Source organism: Puma concolor, chromosome D2, assembly GCF_028749965.1.
Source record: "Puma concolor isolate L17-30 chromosome D2, mPumCon1.1.hap2, whole genome shotgun sequence".
Taxonomy (NCBI): domain Eukaryota; kingdom Metazoa; phylum Chordata; class Mammalia; order Carnivora; family Felidae; genus Puma; species Puma concolor.
The window spans coordinates 42,148,379-42,171,027 of NC_141677.1; the positions used below are offsets into that span (position 1 = coordinate 42,148,379).

General features: G+C 39.4%; 1 protein-coding gene and 1 pseudogene across 10 annotated transcripts in view; both read left to right on the forward strand.

Annotated features, from left to right (window-relative positions):
- NRG3 (neuregulin 3) overlaps positions 1-22,649 on the forward strand; it is a 1,064,827-nt gene that overhangs the window by 392,227 nt on the left and 649,951 nt on the right. The gene's annotated exons all lie outside the window — the stretch shown is intronic.
- On the forward strand, positions 10,886-10,980 carry LOC112854900 (U6 spliceosomal RNA; annotated as a pseudogene).

The window sequence follows — 22,649 nt, forward strand, 5'->3', positions numbered from 1 at the left end:
AAAGTCGCTTCTAGACACTAGAGCCACTATAGTGTGTGAAAGAGATAAAGCCCATTTTCTTGTGGAGGTCATCTTCTGGAGATGGAACTTAAATAATCAAGTGAGCAAACAAATAACCAGGCTATAATTTTATTTTATTTTTTTAAGTTTAATTTTTTTTTAATTTATTTTGAGAGGGAGATAGAGAGCAAGCGGGGGAGGAGCAGAGAGAGCAGGAAACAAAATCCCAAGCAGGCTCTGCACTCTCAGCACAGAGTCCCGATGTGGGGCTCGAACTCATGAATTTTGAGTTCATGGCCTGAACCAGGATCAAGAGTCTGAAGCTTAACTGACTGAGCCACCCAGGTGTCCCACCAGGCTGTAATTTTAGATGGTTGGTATTTTCTATGAAGAAAAAGTGATAGGGTAGAGGGGATCATGGTGTGGTTTGAGTAACCTTTTTTGAATTGTGTGCAATGCTGTGGCCACATTTTAACTGATACCCAAATGACAAGCATGAGCCAGACAAAAAATAATGTATTCCAAGCCCTTCAAGCAGAGGGCAAAGCAAGTGATTCAACTCAAATGAGGAAAGAAAGGACTCATAAGTGGGTGCCAAGCACATGGAAAAGAGTCTTTAAAATAGATGCAGGGTAATTATGCTGGATATTGTAGGTGGGGTAAGGAGTTTGGATTTTATTCTATGCAATGGGAAGCCACTGGAACATTATAAAAATGATAGTCAGAAAAAGAGATGTTCTTGTAAATGAACACTGAATGCTTATAGAGATAGCCATATTGAGGAATTTGATGGTTAAATGTGTTGACAAAATGGATAATCACTTGTGATTTATCTGTTTTCTGCATTCAAATTTTTTTAACATGGTTTACCTGCTTGTATTTTTTGTTACTGAATTCAGAAACCTTTGAGATGGCTTTTAATGTATCTCTTCAGATATTTCCCTTATCCTGACATTTTCACTGTGACTGTGATTTGCTACATTATTTCTTTCTCTCCTTCAAAGCTATACTGTTTCCTCTTTGTATTTCACTCTTTTGTGAACTTGAGAAGAAATTAATGTAGAATTTTTGATAAATTGCCTCTCTTGTTTTTGGAGAAAACAAAACTTTTCCTGTCGGAGATCTGCTATGACATTAAAACTATCAGCCTGTTTAAGGCGATAAGTCAGTCCAAGTGCTAAGGGAGAACAGCGTAATCTGCATTGGTCATCTGGGTGAAGAGTCCAATGATTTCATAGCTGCCTCTTTGCTTTTTGCAATTTTTAAGTTGGGGTTGTCTCTGAATTTCTCTCCTAGACTCTGAAATGTCCTTCCATTTCAAATACATGTATCCAACTGTGGAGCAGTGTTTCAGCCTTACATTTACCTTACATCTGTAATTTTGTACAACAATTTGTTACTGTTCATTGTTCTATATTTGACTTTTTAATCTCCATATGCACACATTTATTGCTCTCTGTTGGGCTGCTTGGTCATATTCCAGGACATTTACCCCAAGCTGGAAAAATTATTCTATAGATTAGGTATTAGTATTAATTCTGTGGATCTATGGCCAGAAAAGTACAAGAAGGGTGTTTTATTCGCACCTTCCGCTTTCCTTCACACAACCTAGTTAAATCATTTATTACTTTTTAATAGTTAAATTATTTTTATGTGCCTCTACTTTTTAAAAACATGTTTAAATTTTAAAATGAATGCAATTTATTTTTATTCGTTGTAAACCACAGAACTTTAATGGGCCCTTTGAAATTGCATGCAACCAAAGAAAATATATCAAACAATACCTTGAACAAGGTTTTGAAATCTCTAACTTATTTATAGCATCTGTAAACCCACTTGAATAGTTTTCTTCTTTTTCCTTAAACATTTTTTTAATGTTTATTTATTTTTGAGAGAGACAGAGTCTGAGTGGGGGAGGGGCAGAGAGAGAGGGAGACACAGAATCCAAAGCAGGCTCCAGGCTCTGAGCTGTCAGCACAGAGTCTGATGTGGGGCCAGAACTTAGGAACTGTGAGATCATGGCCTGAGCTGAAGTCCGATGCTGACAGACACTTAACCCCCTGAGCCACCTAGGTGCCCCTTTAGATTTTTCTTCATATGTTCATAATATGTGGTTTCATTTACAAAAATACTTTTTTCATGTAAATTCACTAGGTGAACTCTGGAAGGATAATAGTGACTAAGAAAAGCACTTGAACAAAAAGCAATCCAAATAGAAGGAACTGAGTTCATAACATTCTAGGCAGAACAAGAAATGCCACAAGTTGTCTCTCCTTTGAAAGTAGTGTCTTCCTCTGATTCTCTTAACACCGCAAAGGATAAAACTTGGTGATAAAAGGAAGCAAGGCAAACCCTGCAGCACCGTTTCCTCACTCCCCACCAACATCACTTACTTTCAGAACCTGATGATTGAGGCAAAAAAAACCCACTTTACTGTAAGTTCTATTCAGAAGAATAACGCTATAAGACTTTTGCAGCTTCCTTGCAAACCAAAATACCCATTAGGGATCGTGAGGCTCTTTCACCTCCTACAGCAGCTGTGATATCAGAGGGGATTGAAGAGGAGAAAGAATTCATTTCTCAGAAATTTCATGCTAATTTTAAAATAAAAACAATAATTTCTGAAATGTTGTCAAGGAATAGAAAATAGCCTTCTAGAGCCATAAGAAGAGAACACTGACAAACCGTCTGCAACTGTGCATGGAGAAATTTCAGTGTAGCAAAATAAGGTGGGGGGGTGTCTAGAAAAGTCTCTTCTTGTGATCATTGCAGTTTCTTTCACAGAAAGCTCAAGGCTGGCCGGAAGGCTGAGTGAACTAAAGACAAATCCACAACTTTTATTTCAAGTCTGGATTCCCATTTTAAGGGAAGAATTACCTGTTAGTTTGAGAATTATTGTTTGCTTTTATTGACGCCTTTCTTTTTAAAATTTTAGTTTTAGGCATTTCATCTAGGAGCAAAAATGAATGAAAATGACTGTTCTACATTTCTATTTGATTCTTTCACTGGGGACAAGAATTTGACTATGATGGGGATGTACAGGTTACGAAAAAAAATCTAAAAACTAAGAAATATTCCATTCCTACCATTTCTTTATAAACACTTTCTAACAGAATATGCCAGTATTAAGCCTAGGCACTGTTAGAGAACAAAAACCAAGTCTAACTCGGTAATGAATAAAAATGTTCAAAACCAAAATTTTAAATTATTTAGGTGGGTTTATTTTGTTGTTATCATTGTGGATAAGCCATAATGGCGTTTCATAAGCCTGTTTGATCTTTCCATTCATCCTGTGCTGCAATTTCTATTTACTACTGATTTGATCAGATGACACAGAACGAACCTGTGTACAAAGCACGTGACTAGGATGGGAACTCTTTGCACAGACAATCCTGCTCGGTTCCAGATCCCGTGCTTTGCTCTTACACTAGTCTCTGCTCCCCTTCTCCAACTTCAGTTAGTTTTCTTGCACTCCAATCTGGTTCTCTCCATGGAATCTTTTCTCTGGCTCCATCTAGAGTATCATTATGTTTTTGGAAGATTGGTGTTTCATTCTCTTTTAAAGCTTTTAACTAGCTCAGTTGGAAAATCTCTACTTTATCTCACTTACATCTCATCACAATGTGTCTGAACATTTTCAGTGGTCTCCATTATCAAGATTCAGGAAATATCTGAACATCTGCCTGCTGGACGATAGGTGGCTGGGTAGACCAGATGATTTTCCAGTGTCCCAGTCCAGTTTTATTACCCTTTGAAAGCCAGTATTACAGGATTGTGCCCTATTTTAAAAATATTAGTTTATTTAGGGGCACCTGAGTGGCTCAGTTGGCTAAGCGTCCTACTCTTGATTTCCCCTCAGGTCATTATCTCACGGTTCGTGGGTTCAAGCTCCACATCAGGCTCCGTGCTGTCAGCACAGATTCTGTCTTGGGATTCTGTCTCCCTCTCTCTCTGCCCCTCCCCTGCTCACTCTCTATCTCTCAAAAGTAAATAAACATTTAAAAAGTTTTAAAAAGGTTAGTTTATTTAAATAAAATTGTAGCTTACTCACATAATTAAAAAATAAAATGATTCAAAAAAATAAACGTAGAGTTTCAGTGTCCCCCTACAAGTCCGAACACCTCAGAGGTACTATTGTTAAAGTTTCTTTTTGTGGTATTAAAACTGTACTTGTACATCTATATCTTAATTTATCAACATTATTCCAGGTAGGTTATATGTGTTCTCAATCCACCATCTTCTTTTTGAAGTCATTGGCTTCTTTCTTACTGTAATCTTTCCAAAGTTGACATAGGCATAGGAGTTAGGGAACTTTTTGAAGTTTATTTTAGATTACAGCTGCATAGACTGAAATTGCAGAAGAAGACAATGTCTATATATTATTTATTTTATTTGTGCGATATTGAAACGTAAATTTTCTAGAAGGGTCAGGCACTGACTTGACCTGAAAAGTCAGACTGTTTCTTAATGAGAGTCTAGCTTCTCTCAAGGCAGAAGGCCAGTGAAAGATACACAGGGATAGATTAGGGAAACTTTCAGCAGAAGGAGAATTGGTGGCAATCAGGGTGTCTGGAGTCCAGGACCCGTCTGTTTCAGATGTTGGAGAGGGGATTATCTTAAAACAGAAATAATGGCTCTTGTATTCATTTACCAAACCTTCATGTACTTCTACTATAAAGGCCATCTTTCAAAAATATCAAAAGATATAACTGTATTTGTTATATATGAAGAAAAATTGATTTTATGAGATAGAATATAAAGTATGCTAGACATAATTGTGAAATTATGGAAATTTAGGAACAACATCCAAATATAACTCATGCTTCCAGTGATGCTATATATCACCTATGTCCTAGAAGAGAAAGTCATCACTTCGCCTGTGATATTGTTAAGGCTTTAATATGCACATACGTTGAAAAAGTAAGTAATAGAAAGATACAGCAGTTCTCCAAGAACTGAATATACTTGTGTATACTGTGCATAGAACTCAGTTTAACCAAGATGATGGCCTGTTTATTTAATGGAAACAGTAAGTTCATTTGATTCTTCTAGACTTCATTTTCCAAAACACTTCCAGGGCAAAATATTATTTAAGCATAATGGACATAAATGGGTAATTGGCCCCGATTTGCATATAAATCCATTAACTTAAGGTAGTAAACAGGAAATTCACTATAAATACCTATCCAAGTATGGCTACATCAGTTTAAAACATTAGGGTATTTTGCATTTAAGTTAAAAGAAATGCCATTCTACAGGAGTTGCGTAAACTGATCCTCAAATGTGGAAATTATGGTTCATAAAAAATACTAAATACTGAATGGAAATGAATTTTTGTGTTTCTATAGGTTATCTTTATACATGGCTGGAATTTTCATAAGTCCATTCCTATGGGAAGGTGTAAAGGAACTCAACAACACATTTTGACATGATTTTGCTTTGCATTGTCACGAAGACATGTAGTACAGGATAATACTGAATAATGCAAACCAATGTTTTAAGCTTTTTCAGTAAAGAGTTCAGAAAAACTAACCTGTAAATAGTAGTAAATACCATATTTTTATTCTGGCTGCATAGGTGATGATATATAAATGGTACAGTATCATTTTATGAGTTGTCTTGGTATACAGATAGATAAATATTATTCTACGAAATCCTTGAGGACAGAAAAAAATGATGTAGTCATCTTAATATATGCCTAGCATATAATAAACACTCAAATATTTTTGAATTGAACTTTGTGTGTCTAGCACAGAGTGTTATTTTCAAACCCTTAAAACCTGTCAGTTCAAAAAGATAGTGTATTTCCTTTTTTAGCATTAAGCTAAATTTAAAGCTTTCAAAAAAATTTCCTGAAGTGTCTTACGCATTTTAAAAATTCTAAAGACAATAATGTATTTTATTCTTCATAAAAATGTTTTCTTTCTCGTTAGTGAAGATGATATCATCATCAAGTCAGATGATTTAAATTTCAGATACTTCTGAGGGCCTGGGTGGCGCTGTTGGTTAAGCATCCTTCTCTTGGTTTTGGCTCAGGTCATGATCTCAAGGCTTCAACGGTTTGAGCCCTGCATCAGACTCAGCACTGAACACACGGAGCCTGCTTGGGATTCTGTCTCTCTCCCCCTGTCTCTGCCATCCCCTACTCGTGCTGTCTCTGTCTCTCTCAAAATAAATAAATAAACTTTGAATTTCAAATACACCATAGCAGATATTTTTGTTCTGTTTTGTTTTTGTTTTTGTTGAATGTATTTATTTAAATTCAAGTCATTTAGCACAGAGTGTAATATTGGTTTCAGGAGAAAAACCCAGTGATTCATTAGTTACATATAACACCCAGTGCTCATCCCAACAAGTGCCCTCTTTAATGCCCAACACCCATTTAGCCCACCCCCTACCCACCTCCCTTCCTGCACCCTCAGATTGTTCTCGATATTTAGGAGTCTCTTATGGTTTGCCTCCCTCTCTGTTTTTATGTTATTTTTCCTTCCCTTGTTGTTTTTAGCTGTCTTGAATGTTTAACTTCTTCATTCAAATTGTTCATTAAAAGGTATTTTCAGTATAAGAATATGTGTTATTTTCACGTCCTTTTGAAGCCTTCAACCTACACGGGACCTTTAAGTGGTTAATAAATACTCTTTTTGAATCATAAAATAAAGGGGAAAAATACAGATTCTTACACAGGAAATCATTAGTCTAGAAAAAACTCCTATTTATTTTTCTCTCTGAACTTGCACTCGGGCATGATTGTAAGTGTAGGGTGAGACCCCCTTGTTCAGATAATTGTCTTCCAAAATAGGGGCTGTAACTTGAAAGTGATAAAAGCTACATTGTAGTTTGAATCATTTTTTATTTTATTTTACTTACAGACAACTCAACTGATCACTGAGAATCTCTGCTTTGGAGATAAATAGGAATAATCATTTTCTTCACACTAAGGGAGATGGTAAAATTCAAAATTCAAGAACTGGTAGTTCCAGAGTAACTTCCCTTCCCTGGATGCATTTATACCCATGTTCCTTTCCCATCAGCCTTGACCTAGGGCCTCAGCCATCAGCTAAAGGACCCTATTACTCCATACTGTCCTGGTAATATCATGGCCTTAATGTTGCAGTGACCTTGTCAGAACTCCCAGTATTTCTGTCTGAAGATGCTTAAAGTTTAATCTTTAGGTAGGTATTTTTCATGCTTTAGCTAGATTCTGGCCACAGTGAGTAATAACAAGATGACTATTTTGTTCATCAGAATTCTAGGAAGTGACATGTCCTTTTTAGGGCAGCAGTGACAAAAGCAGATCGGTCTTCTTTTCTCAATCTTTGGAGAGCTTTAGAGGAACCAAAGCTGATGATAGGCATGATGTCATGAAATGTGACTTCTTGCAATATTACTTTGAGTCTTCAGTAAACTTCAGACATCACTACATGCCTTAGAAGGAGGGGTTGAAATTAGAGTGCCACACATATGTGTCCTGATTAATAGGACATAAACTGATGAAAGTTTTGGGGATAGATCTAGACTTGTCCCTATTTTGAAATTAGGACCTCCACCAAAGTCATTAAATCTCCAAGGTACTGTTCCAGATAATAGAATATATAGATATCTATTAATCTATATCTATATCTATATCTATATCTATATCTATATCTATATCTATATCTATGTATATCTTTATTCTGACTGCATGGCATTACAAAATCATGCAACCTGAGACTGGGGGAGAAAGTTGAGGTGCATTCATGAATTTCTCAAGATCCACACATCTTGCTGAGGCAGTATTTTCTGCTTATGTAGTGGGTGGTGCTGAATGACATGTTATGGCCTTAGATAGAGAAGGGTCATCTCGAGGTCTTAGAGGTACCTGGAGACTAGACCGTAATGTTTTTCCCACTCTTCCCCTCCCCCGTTTACTCTCTTCCATTGAGAATGCCCTCTGGCAGGACCATTTGTGCCTCTAATAGCAAAAAGCTTTCTCTCCTAAAGGTCCATGCAAGCAGAATTGACAAGAGCAGAGTGAGTGAGCACTTTCACGCTGGTTTGGTTAACAAATTGATTTGAGAGCCAATCCTGGACTGTGTGAAATGAGAAACAGGTTCTTAAGTGACTGGAAAAGGATGGTGTTTAGTTCTTAGTTTTGACCCTTTTTTTTTCTGGCCAATCCCCATGTCCCAGACTATAGTCATTGCTCTCTTTTCCACACATGGCCTGGCCATTTGGCTGAGGGTAACTCATGGCTAACGAAAATATAAGAAGCTCTGACCATCTCTGTGTGGAGCCATCATCCTCTTTTCTCTTTGCCTTGACAACTTATGCATTATCTTCAAATATAAACTTAATTTTATATTTAAATATAAATATTATATTTCTTTCATAAATATATTTATTTATAATAAATAGCCCCAGGAAGGAGATTTATAGGGACTTACTAGGACAACAGGATCCCTGTTGTGATTAAGAGAAGAAGTGTTCAGACAAACCTTGGCATTGTAGGTGTGATGCATGAGCCAGGCAGAAACAACAGAGGAAGAATTCTGGTGCCAAACTAAGCTGCATTGGTTGGGAGGGTGAAGAGAGGCACAGAGGTAGACGTGGAGCTGACTACCGGGGCACTGGTCCCTGCTACTGTTCTTCAACTCAGCATTCAGTTCACAGGAATGACGGTTGGGACACTGGAGTAGCTCCTAGAACTGAGTCCAAAGGACTAAACCCCATCTTCTGCCAAGAGACTCTGGATGGGGCACTAGGATGCTCTCCCTGACATGGCCAGGCATAGGAACCCAGGGAGGGCAGAAGGTGGAGAGGGTGTACCCAGCAGCAGACAGCAGACATGGGCAACAGACATTATGTTTGTCTTGCCCTGTAATAGCTTTTAATTTATTTTTATATTATCTACTGGATGGGTTTGACGGTGGAAAGGGCCATTGCAGAGGTCTGTTGGTGGCTTCATTCTGTATGTTACATGAGTTTTTTGGTTCCAGGAAGGATGGGAATCTTTTACCCTTATCCTCAGTACCATATTCCATGCCTGTGCTTGTATGGTGGTGGTCTCAAACTCACCTGACCACAGGGGATGAACAGACACAGAAGTTGGGGGTCAGGGCAGTGGGGACTTGAGGACTTGAAGAATGTGTGGCCTGTCTAATCAAAGGGGCTGTGTGACTCAGTCAGTTGAGCATCCAACTCTTGATTTCAGCTCAGGTCATGGTCTCACAGTTCGTGGGATTGAGCCCCATATCGGGCTCTATGTTGGTAGGGCAGAGCCTGCTTGGGATTCTGTCTCTCTTTCTCTCTGTCTCTGCCCCACCTCAAAATAAATAAATAAACTTTAAATACAAACTCAAAAGTACTTCCACCAGGACATATTGCTTGCCTCTTAGATGAGGTATGTGTCTGCTTCAGTTTCCTCACATAGTGCCCTGTGCTTCTCCGATGAGGATTCACAACACACTTTGTTAGAGTCATTTATTTAAAGGCTTGGCTTCCTTATGAGACTGTCAGCTATGTGGAGATAGGACCCGTACCTGGCTTGTTTCTTGCTGGTCTGACAGAACCTAGCTCAATGCCCAGTAAGAATCATCTCATAGTCATTTCAAAATGAATGAATGAATGAATGAATGAATGGACTTTTTTCCTTTTCCTGGAAAGATCATTAACAAATAAACTCTCTAGGCCACGGTACTCATGCTGGTCATTGGCCCAAATAGAGCTAAGGGAAATATCCCTGGCCTTGGAAGACAACCTTTGATTTGATTCCAAGTCTCCAACTTTTTCATCAGTGCCAGCATCTGCTGAAAAGGCCCATCAAACTGAAACTACTTTTGACTTATTTGCAATCTTTTTTTAAAGTTTACCTAGAAAGAAGCCATAAAAAACCCCATCTGATTCTTTTTCCAAAATCCACATAGACAATAAAGACATTTATCTAAGTAATGTTTTGGCTTCACACAACATCAATAAACACTTCATGGAGATTAAAGTGACTGAAAACCTTTTATACTTGTCAACTGATTTCTGTTGGCTGTGTTGATTTCCTTTATAAAGAATAAAAAGAAAGTAAAGTTGTTTTGTGTTAATACATTTGGGGTGGGTGAATGATTTTCCTTAAATCACTTTTTCCTGACAATGAACATGGAGTGGAAGATTATTAAAACTGATTTCTCACAATGTTGTTTGCATACCTCAAGCAAATATGTGGGGCTGTCTCCATCAGTGAATGCCATGTGTCGGTGTGATTGATGAATTATAATTAACCTTGGCAACATGTTTTTACAGTTAAACTAGATCAATCGAAATTAGTTATCCTGGGAGACAGCAAAATCACTTATATCCTCAGCTTAGTTCAAGAAGTAATGGACTTTCCTTGGAAGAGTTCTCAAAATATAGCGAACGCCTACTTTGCTATTGAGTCTACTTCGAAAAGTAAATGGGAGGTCAGTGGGATTGAAATAACTTAACTTGAATGAGAGAAGTCTCCAGGCTGATCTAACAGCACCTCTCTCAGGATCTCCGAGTGGGGACTGGAGGCAATGCTAATTAAGAGGTGGGGCAAGTACCTACATAAAACAAGGTAAGGGGAAGGGAAGGAGAGGGAGAAAGGTAGCATTTCAGAACCTTCTTTTCCCCCTTTCCAAACAGAGGGAAAAGCTGAGTAAAGGATCTTTATTTTCTAAACGTACATTAATAAAAGTGGCATCATGTGTACTAACACTGAATTTTATAGAATGATAAGAAGTAGGGCGAGAAATATAGGTCATTTAAACAGTTGGGTTCCCTTTGGCTCGGCATGTCATGTGACAGTTTCTCCTGAGTGCTGCCTTTGACAATGTGATGCAATCTAGTCCTTGGAAAAATCTCCTTCTAGAAGACTTTATCGCACATGTTTCCCTAGGCTCACTTCTGCAGCACGTATACAATTGGAATGACTCAGAGAAGAGTAGCATGGCCACTGTGCAAGGAAGACACGCAAAAGTTTCCTCAATGCACCCAGCAATATTCACTGTCAGATATCAGATGGCCTTGTTTTCCTGGCTTGTGCAGAGCTTGAAGAAATGCTATGAAAGATAACCAGAAACATTATCCTGAAGTTCAGTTATACACTCACTTAACCATAGACCTTGTACTTTTAACAGTAATTATAGGCGTCTCGGAGGTATCGCTTTGAAGGCTCTGCAAAACCTTCTTTTGGCAAGGTGTTTGTCTACCTTTGGACTACAAAGTAGTCCAAAGCTATAAGTAGCTTCTATACGTAGCTTTTATGCTCGATCATCCTGCAGTTCTTGTGCTCCCAAGAAGGTTCCCAAAAAGGCAATTATTTATCACTGTATTAGCAAGGAGTACTCTAATAGCTCCTTTGCATGAGACATGGGCAATTAAGGGAAGAGCAGTTGCAGCTTTTACAACCCCCTAATGACCATCCATCCTGTGGCAGCAGGCCCACCCAGAGCAGACTGATGTCTGCTTGCCAAGGGCAAACCTTTGGACCCAGAAACAGAAACACTAGAGATAACTCGTGGTGTCTGACAGTTGTGGCCTGATTAAATAGATCTCATTTTTCATTTTCTTTTCTCACGTGTAATTTGACTCTTTCCTGAAAACTCTGACTCTGTAAATTGTGGAAAGAGTTGTGAGTTGAAATTGGTACTTCTGTGAACTGGAATACTTGGAGTGGCATCCTGGTGCTCTTAACCAAACTCTGGGTAGGGAAAGGAGAAGCCATGTGCTTGCACATGTTGGTCGCAGTAAGAGTGGCATGCGACACTGTCTGTTGTCATGAGGCTATAGCTTACTGGCCTTCAGACCTGGATACCTCAGGGGAACAGACCCAGAAACAGGAAGGCCCTCTGTGATTGGTACCTCACTTTTATTTTCCGGATTAGACTCTTCTCAACATTTTCATTGGATAAAAGTTGGTGGGCTTATTTTATTTTAACTTCTTGCATTGCCATAGTGGAGGCTCCTGCGCCAGTCTCCATCCAGGATGAATTATGGCCATGGGATGCCCAGTCATGGACCCGGATGGAGATAGTATGATTGCTGAATGAATGGTGTGCAAAAAGAAAGGGAGAGTTGGAGAATTTAACCTTAGGAAGGAGATTTATAGGGACTTACTAGGACAACAGGATCCCTGTTGTGATTAAGAGAAGAAGTGTTCAGACAAACCTTGGCATTGTAGGTGTGATGCATGAGCCAGGCAGAAACAACAGAGGAAGAATTCTGGTGCCAAACTAAGCTGCATTGGTTGGGAGGGTGAAGAGAGGCACAGAGGCAGACGTGGAGCTGACTACCGGGGCACTGGTCCCTGCTACTGTTCTTCAACTCAGCATTCAGTTCACAGGAATGACGGTTGGGACACTGGAGTAGCTCCTAGAACTGAGTCCAAAGGACTAAACCCCATCTTCTGCCAAGAGACTCTGGATGGGGCACTAGGATGCTCTCCCTGACATGGCCAGGCATAGGAACCCAGGGAGGGCAGAAGGTGGAGAGGGTGTACCCAGCAGCAGACAGCAGACATGGGCAACAGACATTATGTTTGTCTTGCCCTGTAATAGCTTTTAATTTATTTTTATATTATCTACTGGATGGGTTTGACGGTGGAAAGGGCCATTGCAGAGGTCTGTTGGTGGCTTCATTCTGTATGTTACATGAAGTTTTTTGGTTCCAGGAAGGATGGGAATCTTTTACCCTTATCCTCAGTACCATATTCCATGCCTGTGCTTGTATGGTGGTGGGTCTCAAACTCACCTGACCACAGGGGATGAATAGACACAGAAGTTGGGGGTCAGGGCAGTGGGGACTTGAGGACTTGAAGAATGTGTGCCCTGTTTAATCAATGTGGCCCAGTGTTGTTCCACTGTTATTTGTTTTTGTTTTTATTCCAGGAGTGGATGGATATGTGCTAGACAGATGACTGGATTTTTTGTAAGGAACCTTTAATTTTGTAACATTACAAATTTTAATTTTGTGACATTACAACTTTCACCTGCTCTCGTGTGAGTGATTAGGAGCCAGTGAAAGTTGCGGATTCATGTTTAAAAAAGTCGCTTCCTTGTCACTAGCATAGACCCACTAGTTGTGGGTCCCCCTGGAGGCTAAGGCACTGCATAGGATTTGGGGCAACAGAACTGAAGAGCTCTGTCACACAGAAGTTACATGCATGGCTCAGAACCGTCTTGAATCCCAGCACGCTATGTACCGGCCATGTGACCTTATGCAGATTGCTTAAGGGTTCTGGCCTCAGTTTCCTCATTTATCAAATGGAGAAAATACAAGCCTGTGCTTCATCAGGCTGTTGTGATGATCAAGTCAGTTGAGGCACTTTAGTGGCAGAGCTATCTGGCCTTGCCATTAAGAAAGAGGCAAGGAGGTGGGGCACGGTGGCCCTCAAGTGGGAGTCTGTGGGCAGCTGTGCCCAGGCTCCTGGGATGCTTTTCCACTAGCATCTCCACATACTTCCTGATTCCAAGGGTAGGACCCTGGTGTCTGAGTTTGCGGCATACTTCCCATACGACTCTGCTGCTTCCCTGTGTGCAGAGCCACTTGACAAACAGAGAGAGCTGGCTCTTGGGGCCCAGACTCTGCCTCTTGTGTTTATTAGCTGTATTGCTTTGAGTTGTCGTCTTCCTCCATCTTAGTCTCAGTCTCTCTGTTTTCCATGCACACCTTGCTCTGTGAAGATTGAACATCTCCAACACAGTTCATGGCGCATAACACGTACTCCATAACCATGAGTTCTCCTATCCTCTTGATCTCAGGCTGGTGAAAGCCTCACCGTTATGATTTGGGAAATACTCTGAAGGAAACAGAGCAGGAAACTGGGCTTCCAGTGGTGAAGATTGGGTTCTTTGCACGCTTGGCTCTGGAGTGGGATTGCAGTCACTTGGGGGTTGATTTGCTGTGTTGGCGTCTGGTGAATTTGTCGGTTCCACAGTGCCATTCAGGAGTTTATCCGTGGCTTTTTGTATTTCCTTGCAAAAATATAATTGAGGAGCTTGAATTCAGTGTACATTACTTTTTGAGAAAATTCATAATTATATGAACATGCGATGATTTCCGGCAGTACACAAAGTCATACTTTCATTAGAAAATAGCTATTATAACTCAGCAATTTAACTGTTCATATGCAACCTTGATTCATTTTTTGCCCAAAATAGTTCAACCTATAAATAGCCAGTTAGGAACAAAGAAGTGGCAGAAAGAAATCTCTAGTTCGGTTTCTATGGTATACAACATCATATGATGGCTTAGGGAGACACACAAGGCAGCAGGTTTTCAACAATGGAGATACAATAATATCTATTATAATTATGCTAAATACATCAGTGCTTGTGAATTACTCATGCCAAGAAATGTGGTGTTCTCAGTCACCTGGAAGATGCCATGACACCCAGCCTCACACTGGGTCATGGGAATCACCTGTGTGACCCCACGCCATGGTGCTTCTCGCAAGGCACCATCTCTGTGTATCTCTTCACAAAGTCTTAAAACCCTTTATGCTTAAGACTATTGTTTCATCTTTGAATTTTTGGCAATCCAGAGCATGCCAAGTTTCATCATGTTGCTTAGAAAAGAGTTCTTGAATGAATGCATAAATGAAACTGGGGTTATGATTTTGGCTTTTTAGTGGCTTATAATTTTCTCAGTTTGCTTAGAAGGAAAAACGAGTTGGGGGAGGGGAGAGCAAGCAAAAGCACCTTTGCCATTCTTAGCATGGACTTTCATTACGAATTGTTCCAATACATAGCACACACTCAGAACCTAGAATTAACTGGCACTCACTGTATGCCACCTGATGATAGTGACAAATGAACCCACTTTAGAATGGGAGGCAATATGTGCGTATCAAGGAGCTGCAGAGATGACAATGAAAAGGTGCATAGCAAGTGATGAATGGTCAGATGTGAGTGCCATGAGCCCCCTTGCTCCAGAGATGGATAGTTTAATTGTTCCCAAGTTGAATTCATACCACAGACACCGTAAACAACTTAGTTTAATCAGCCAGAAACATGGGCTCTCATAGATTTAAATTCAGTGCAGGTGATGTTTCTATATAGAAAGCTTGGAGATGCTTGTTCCACACAGACATAAGAGGGAGCACAAAAGACACTGACGTCATCCCCATGATTTAGACTAGACTATCTGCCCTGAAGAGTTGGCACTTTATTAACAAGCAGTGGTGTTTATCAGAGGAACCTATTTTGCATTTGATCTGTTTCTTTGAAAAGGTCAACTTTTCTATAGAAAAATATTTCTATTTCATCAATGATTTCCTTAATAACTTTCTCTAATTTCTCACTTACTTGTGTATCTCTTCTTTTCTGTACTTTCTATATAGTGATTTAATTTTAACACCCCCTAAATGCATGGCATTGAATATTTGGAGTTTATGAAGAGACTTTTTCTTTCTCTTTTCCTTTCCTTTCTTTTTGTCTTTTTTTTTTTCAAATATTCTCTTGGGGTGCTGGGTGGCTCAGTCAGTTAAGTGCGTGACTCTTGATCTCAGCTCAAGTCTTGATCTCAGGGTTTGGGGTTCAAGCCCTACATTGGGCTCCACGCTGGGTGTGAAGCCTACTTAAACAAACAAACAAACAAACAAACAAAAGCAAAACAAAACAAAAAACCCAACTTCTCCTGTCACTTCATCTTAGGATGTATTGCCCTCCTTCAAAGAGGCACATGCTCAGTGAACTTGTGTTTCATGTTAACCTTACTTTGATACCAGATCTTCTTTCCATTTAATTCCATTTACTTGCTCCCCAGTTCTATAATGTATGCATTGTTCCTTCTTAGTTGGTGCTTGCACGTATACAGGAAAACACATTCTATTAAAAACCCACTCAGCTTTACATTAAGATTTTAGCTGTGTCTGAAGAATCCCCCAAGAGACCATATTTTAGAAAAGAGATTATGGCTAAGCTCCTCTAACTTGTATTTGTTTGATTGATACCCACCCTTTTCTCTGAAAATAATTCAAGAAGTTGTTCCCCTTCACTGGGCCTGTTAGCCAAGGCTTAGCCCTCAGCAACAAACAGATTTGCCTTCCGAGATGTTCCTCCTGCCTCTGGAGGAAGACAGCAGTTTATAGTCACAAAGTGGGTAAAGGAGCACCTTGGTCAGGGGGTGGAAACTTGAATTACCAAGTTGTTCTAAGAGAAAGCGGATCTTCTAACTTTAACAGACAAGAATTAATCTTTAATCTTCTGATATGAACATTTCCTAGAGGATGGAACAGTCTTTATTGAGGAATACCTTAAAAGACTCAACTTTAGGGAAATTCTGAATTTCTGGGACTCAGTAATCTGGCATCCAGTGAGTAGATGAGAAGAAGAGTTAATTAAAATATTGCAGAATTTGACAATCTGAACTGCAACCCAGCTGAGAAGAAGGGGACAGCATTAGCTGATGGAGCATGAGAAAATATGGGTCAAATAAAAGGAGGGTTTCTGGGGGTGAGGGGAGGGTAAGGGTGGGTGGGGAGGATCTTGGAGGATGAGAGATAATGCATTCCTGAGATTTCTAAAGTATCTAGTTTTTATTGTTTACAATCTTTTTTTTTTGTAATAAGATTAATTTTTGTAGACTCAAATTAGGCTGAATTCTGGGTTTAGGCTCATAGATAAAAACTGAAGCTGGTGAAGAAGAGGCCAAGAGGCTGAAGTGACAGGTGGCTATTGGAAAGCTTATTATGAGCAACCTGGACCAATGTGTTCTCCTTTCTTGAAACTTTGGCCCAGCTCTTAAGTTCAGCCAGTGGTCATTATATAAGAGATAGGTGTTGGTCATGATCATAACAGCTAAATTCCGGCTGGGAAAATTGGCCTGGCCAAATTTAATTCTTCCAGAAATCAAGACTGATACTCAGATCTTCATTCTGATACATTTCTGGGGACAAATCTCTGTAATTCTCTGTAAGGGATGCCCCAGTGGAGTCCCACTCATTGCTTTATGATTACTTGGAAATTGATATATACATCTTTCTTTGGTGCTGTGAATTTCTCTTATTATCTTTAGGAGCCCAATTGCATTCAAATACATTTCTTGTATATTTATTTAATGGTGAGATGGAGTTTTACTTCTGTTTATTGAGAGGCTATTGTATATTTCCTATGTCACTTAGATTATTTCATTTAATACACCTCTCCTAAGTAGCTATTATCATTCCCATTTCATTACAGAAGAAACCAAGGATCAAAAAGATCCTTTAATTTACCTGGCGTTATTCTACTAGTCAGTGGGATGAGCTCAGGAGTTGGAAGCATGTATAGAAGAGATACTACTTTTGCTGGACTGTAGAGGATGAGGAACGTGTTCATTGATGCTCGTGCAGGAGGAGCAGACAGTCAGGAAGAAGCAGGTGGACACAGGCCCGGTGCCATGCTGTCGGGATGTATTTGTTCAGTCAACAAATATTTATTGAGTTGCTAACACATGCCAGGCACGGTCCTAAGTAATGCATATAAAACTGTACAAAGAAATTCTTTGTCCTCTGGAGCTCATGCTCCAGTAGAATGTGGCTGTCACGGTGGTGCTGATGCTGCCTCAGTGGTTTGCAGCTATAGCTGGCCCTTTCGTTTTTCAGGTGTTTCACATGCCCTCTGATGAATAACCCTCTATATATGCTGGTTTATCTCCCCACGCTCAATGTTATGAAACATACTTGTAAGATGGGTCATGAGTATCTTGATAATTTCCATGTGCCAGACCTCATCTGCGTATAAGTGCACATTTGGTCATGTTAGCATTAACAGGCACGTTGTAGTGGCTGGTAGACCAGGGCATCTCTTCCCACCCTGGGCACTGATTTATATGCACGTATTTCTTTAGAAAAAGTTCTGCATCTTCTACCCCTGAGGATGTCTTTCAGTGGACCCTTCTTATTTCATACTGATCTCTGAACTTCTCACCTTCTTTGTGGTTTGAGGTGCTAGAGAGTAGGCTACTGGCTCTTTCTCCAACTCTGTTTATCAACCTGGCCTTTGGCTAGTTGATTTTCTGATTCTATCCTTCACTCCATCAATGATCGAGACTAAAATAGAAGGGGAGATGGGGTGAGGAAAAGGGCAAGTGGCATACCTCTTTCTGTCCCTCATTTCTCCTTTCCCCAAGAAAACCCTTTTTCTTTCTACCTTCAGCAGCAAGAGCCATCAGAGAAAGCCAATGGCTGACTCGTTATCTTGTGTCTGCTTCAGAAAAGAGCAAACTAATTGCACCACAGGTAGAATGCTCATCACACAAATGAGAATGGAAGTTCCAGTATCTGTGAAAGATTTGTTGAAGAAAAAGATAGTAGAGTAGATTCAAGGTTATCCCTATAGTAACATGATTCTCTCTCCCTTGCATTCAAATTTGTATTCTTGGGTTGGGATAAAAGATTAATTTACCAGAATTGCAGTAACACAGGATGTGTTCATTGGAGCTTGTTACATATGAAAATAATATTAATTTCTTCCAGATTTTCAATTTTTTGCCATGAAATTTCATATGATATATATATCTTCATTTTCCATACATGTGAAACACCAAATGAAAAATATTTTTGCCTCAATACACTATTTTTTAAACACAGTTCTTTTTTTTTTACTTTTTATTTTTAATTTTTTTTTCAATATAGGAAATTTATTGTCAAATTGGTTTCCATCAACACCCAGTGCTCATCCCAAAAGGTGCCCTCCTCAATACCCATCATCCACCCTCCCCTCCCTCCCACCCCCCCTCAACCCTCAGTTTGTTCTCAGTTTTTAAGAGTCTCTTATGCTTTGGCTCTCTCCCACTCTAACCTCTTTTTTTTTTTCCTTCCCCTCCCCCATGGGTTCCTGTTAAGTTTCTCAGGATCCACATAAGAGTGAAACCATATGGTATCTGTCTTTCTCTGTATGGCTTATTTCACTTAGCATCACACTCTCCAGTTCCATCCACGTTGCTACAAAGGGCCATATTTTGTTCTTTCTCATTGCCCTGTAGTACTCCATTGTGTATATAAACCACAATTTCTTTATCCATTCATCAGGTGATGGACATTTAGGCTCTTTCCATAATTTGGCTATTGTTGAGAGTGCTGCTATAAACATTGGGGTACAAGTGCCCCTATGCATCAGTACTCCTGTATCCCTTGGGTAAATTCCTAGCAGTGCTATTGCTGGGTCATAAGGTAGGTCTATTTTTAATTTTCGGAGGAACCTCCACACTGCTTTCCAGAGTGGCTGCACCAATTTGCATTCCCACCAACAGTGCAAGAGGGTTCCCGTTTCTCCAAATCCTCTCCAGCATCTATAGTCTCCTGATTTGTTCATTTTGGCCACTCTGACTCGCGTGAGGTGATATCTGAGTGTGGTTTTGATTTGTATTTCCCTGATAAGGAGTGACGTTGAGCATCTTTTCATGTGCCTGTTGGCCATCCGGATGTCTTCTTTAGAGAAGTGTCTATTCATGTTTTCTGCCCATTTCTTCACTGGGTTATTTGTTTTTCGGGTGTGGAGTTTGGTGAGCTCTTTATAGATTTTGGATACTAGCCCTTTGTCCAATATGTCATTTGCAAATATCTTTTCCCATTCCGTTGGTTGCCTTTTAGTTTTGTTGGTTGTTTCCTTTGCTGTGCAGAAGCTTTTTATCTTCATAAGGTCCCAGTAATTCATTTTTGCTTTTAATTCCCTTGCCTTTGGGGATGTGTCGAGTAAGACATTGCTACAGCTGAGGTCAGAGGGGTCTTTTCCTGCTTTCTCCTCTAAGGTTTTGATGGTTTCCTGTCTCACATTCAGGTCCTTTATCCATTTTGAGTTTATTTTTGTGAATGGTGTGAGAAAGTGGTCTAGTTTCAACCTTCTGCATGTTGCTGTCCAGTTCTCCCAGGACCATTTGTTAAAGAGACTGTCTTTTTTCCATTGGTTGTTCTTTCCTGCTTTGTCAACGATTAGTTGGCCATACGTTTGTGGGACTAGTTCTTGGGTTTCTATTGTATTCCATTGGTATGTGTCTGTTTTGTGCCAATACCATGCTGTCTTGATGATGACAGCTTTGTAGTAGAGGCTAAAATCTGGGATTGTGATGCCTCCTGCTTTGGTCTTCTTCTTCAAAATTACTTTGGCTATTCGGGGCCTTTTGTGGTTCCATATGAATTTTAGAATTGCTTGTTCTAGTTTCAAGAAGAATGCTGGTGCAATTTTGATTGGGATTGCATTGAATGTGTAGATAGCTTTGGGTAGTATTGACATTTTGACAATATTTATTCTTCCAATCCATGAGCAGGGAATGTCTTTCCATTTCTTTATATGTTCTTCAATTACCTTCATAAGCTTTCTATAGTTTTCAGCATACAGATCTTTTACATCTTTGGTTAAGTTTATTCCTAGGTATTTTATGCTTCTTGGTGCAATTGTGAATGGGATCAGTTTCTTTATTTGTCTTTCTGTTGCTTCATTGTTAGTGTATAAGAATGCAACTGACTTCTGTACATTGATTTTGTACCCTGCAACTTTGCTGAATTCATGTATCAGTTCTAGCAGACTTCTGGTGGAGTCTATCGGATTTTCCATGTATAATATCATGTCATCTGCAAAAAGCGAAAGCTTGACTTCATCTTTACCAATTTTGATGCCTTTGATTTCCTTTTGTTGTCTGATTGCTGATGCTAGAACTTCCAACACTATGTTAAACAACAGAGGTGAGAGTGGACATCCCTGTCGTGTTCCTGATCTCAGGGAAAAAGCTCTCAGTTTTTCCCCATTGAGGATGATGTTAGCTGTGAGCTTTTCATAAATGGCTTTTATGATGTTTAAGTATGTTCCTTCTATCCCGACTTTCTCAAGGGTTTTTATTAAGAAAGGTGCTGGATTTTGTCAAATGCCTTTTCTGCATCGATTGACAGGATCATATGGTTTTTATCTTTTCTTTTATTAATGTGATGTATCACGTTGATTGATTTGCGAATGTTGAACCAGCCCTGCATCCCAGGAATGAATCCCACTTGGTCATGGTGAATAATTATTTTTATATGCTGTTGAATTCGATTTGCTAGTATCTTATTGAGAATTTTTGCATCCATATTCATCAGGGATATTGGCCTGTAGTTTTCTTTTTTTACTGGGTCTCTGTCTGGTTTAGGAATCAAAGTAATACTGGCTTCATAGAATGAGTCTGGAAGTTTTCCTTCCCTTTCTATTTTTGGAATAGCTTGAGAAGGATAGGTCTTATCTCTGCTTTAAACGTCTGTAGAACTCCCCTGGGAAGCCATCTGGTCCTGGACTCTTATTTTTTGGGAGATTTTTGATGACTGATTCAATTTCTTCGCTGGTTATGGGTCTGTTCAAGCTTTCTATTTCCTCTTGATTGAGTTTTGGAAGAGTGTGGGTGTTTTGGAATATGTCCATTTCTTCCAGGTTGTCCAATTTGTTGGCATATAATTTTTCATAGTATTCCCTGATAATTGTTTGTATCTCTGAGGGATTGGTTGTAATAATTCCATTTTCATTCATGATTTTATCTATTTGGGTCATCTCCCTTTTCTTTTTGAGAAGCCTGGCTAGAGGTTTGTCAATTTTGTTTATTTTTTCAAAAAACCAACTCTTGGTTTCGTTGATCTGCTCTACAGTTTTTTTAGATTCTATATTGTTGATTTCTGCTCTGATCTTTATTATTTCTCTTCTTCTGCTGGGTTTAGGCTGCCTTTGCTGTTCTGCTTCTATTTCCTTTAGGTGTGCTGTTAGATTTTGTATTTGGGATTTTTCTTGTTTCTTGAGATAGGCCTGGATTGCAGTGTATTTTCCTCTTAGGACTGCCTTCGCTGCATCCCAAAGCATTGGATTGTTGTATTTTCATTTTCGTTTGTTTCCATATATTTTTTAATTTCTTCTCTAATTGCCTGGTTGACCCACTCATTCTTTAGTAGGGTGTTCTTTAACCTCCATGCTTTTGGAGGTTTTCCAGACTTTTTCCTGTGGTTGATTTCAAGCTTCATAGCATTGTGGTCTGAAAGTGTGCATGGTATGATTTCAATTCTTGTATACTTATGAAGGGCTGTTTTGTGACCCAGTATGTGATCTATCTTGGAGAATGTTCCATGTGCACTCGAGAAGAAAGTATATTCTGTTGCTTTGGGATGCAGAATTCTAAATATATCTGTCAAGTCCATCTGATCCAATGTATCATTCAGGGCCCTTGTTTCTTTATTGTCCGTGTGTCTAGATGATCTATCCATTTCTGTAAGTGGAGTGTTAAAGTCCCCTGCAATTACCACATTCTTCTCAATAAGGTTGCTTATGTTTGTGAGTAATTGTTTTATATATTTGGGGGCTCCTGTATTTGGCGCATAGACATTTATAATTGTTAGCTCTTCCTGATGGATAGACCCTGTGATTATTATATAATGCCCTTCTTCATCTCTTGTTACAGCCTTTAATTTAAAGCCTAGTTTGTCTGATATAAGTATGGCTACTCCAGCTTTCTTTTGAGTTCCAGTGGCATGATAAATAGTTCTCCATCCCCTCACTCTCAATCTGAAGGTGTCCTCAGGTCTAAAATGGGTCTCTTGTAGACAGCAAATAGATGGGTCTTGTTTTTGTACCCATTCTGATACCCTATGTCTTTTGGTTGGTGCATTTAGTCCATTTACATTCAGTGTTATTATAGAAAGATATGGGTTTAGAGTCATTGTGATGTCCGTA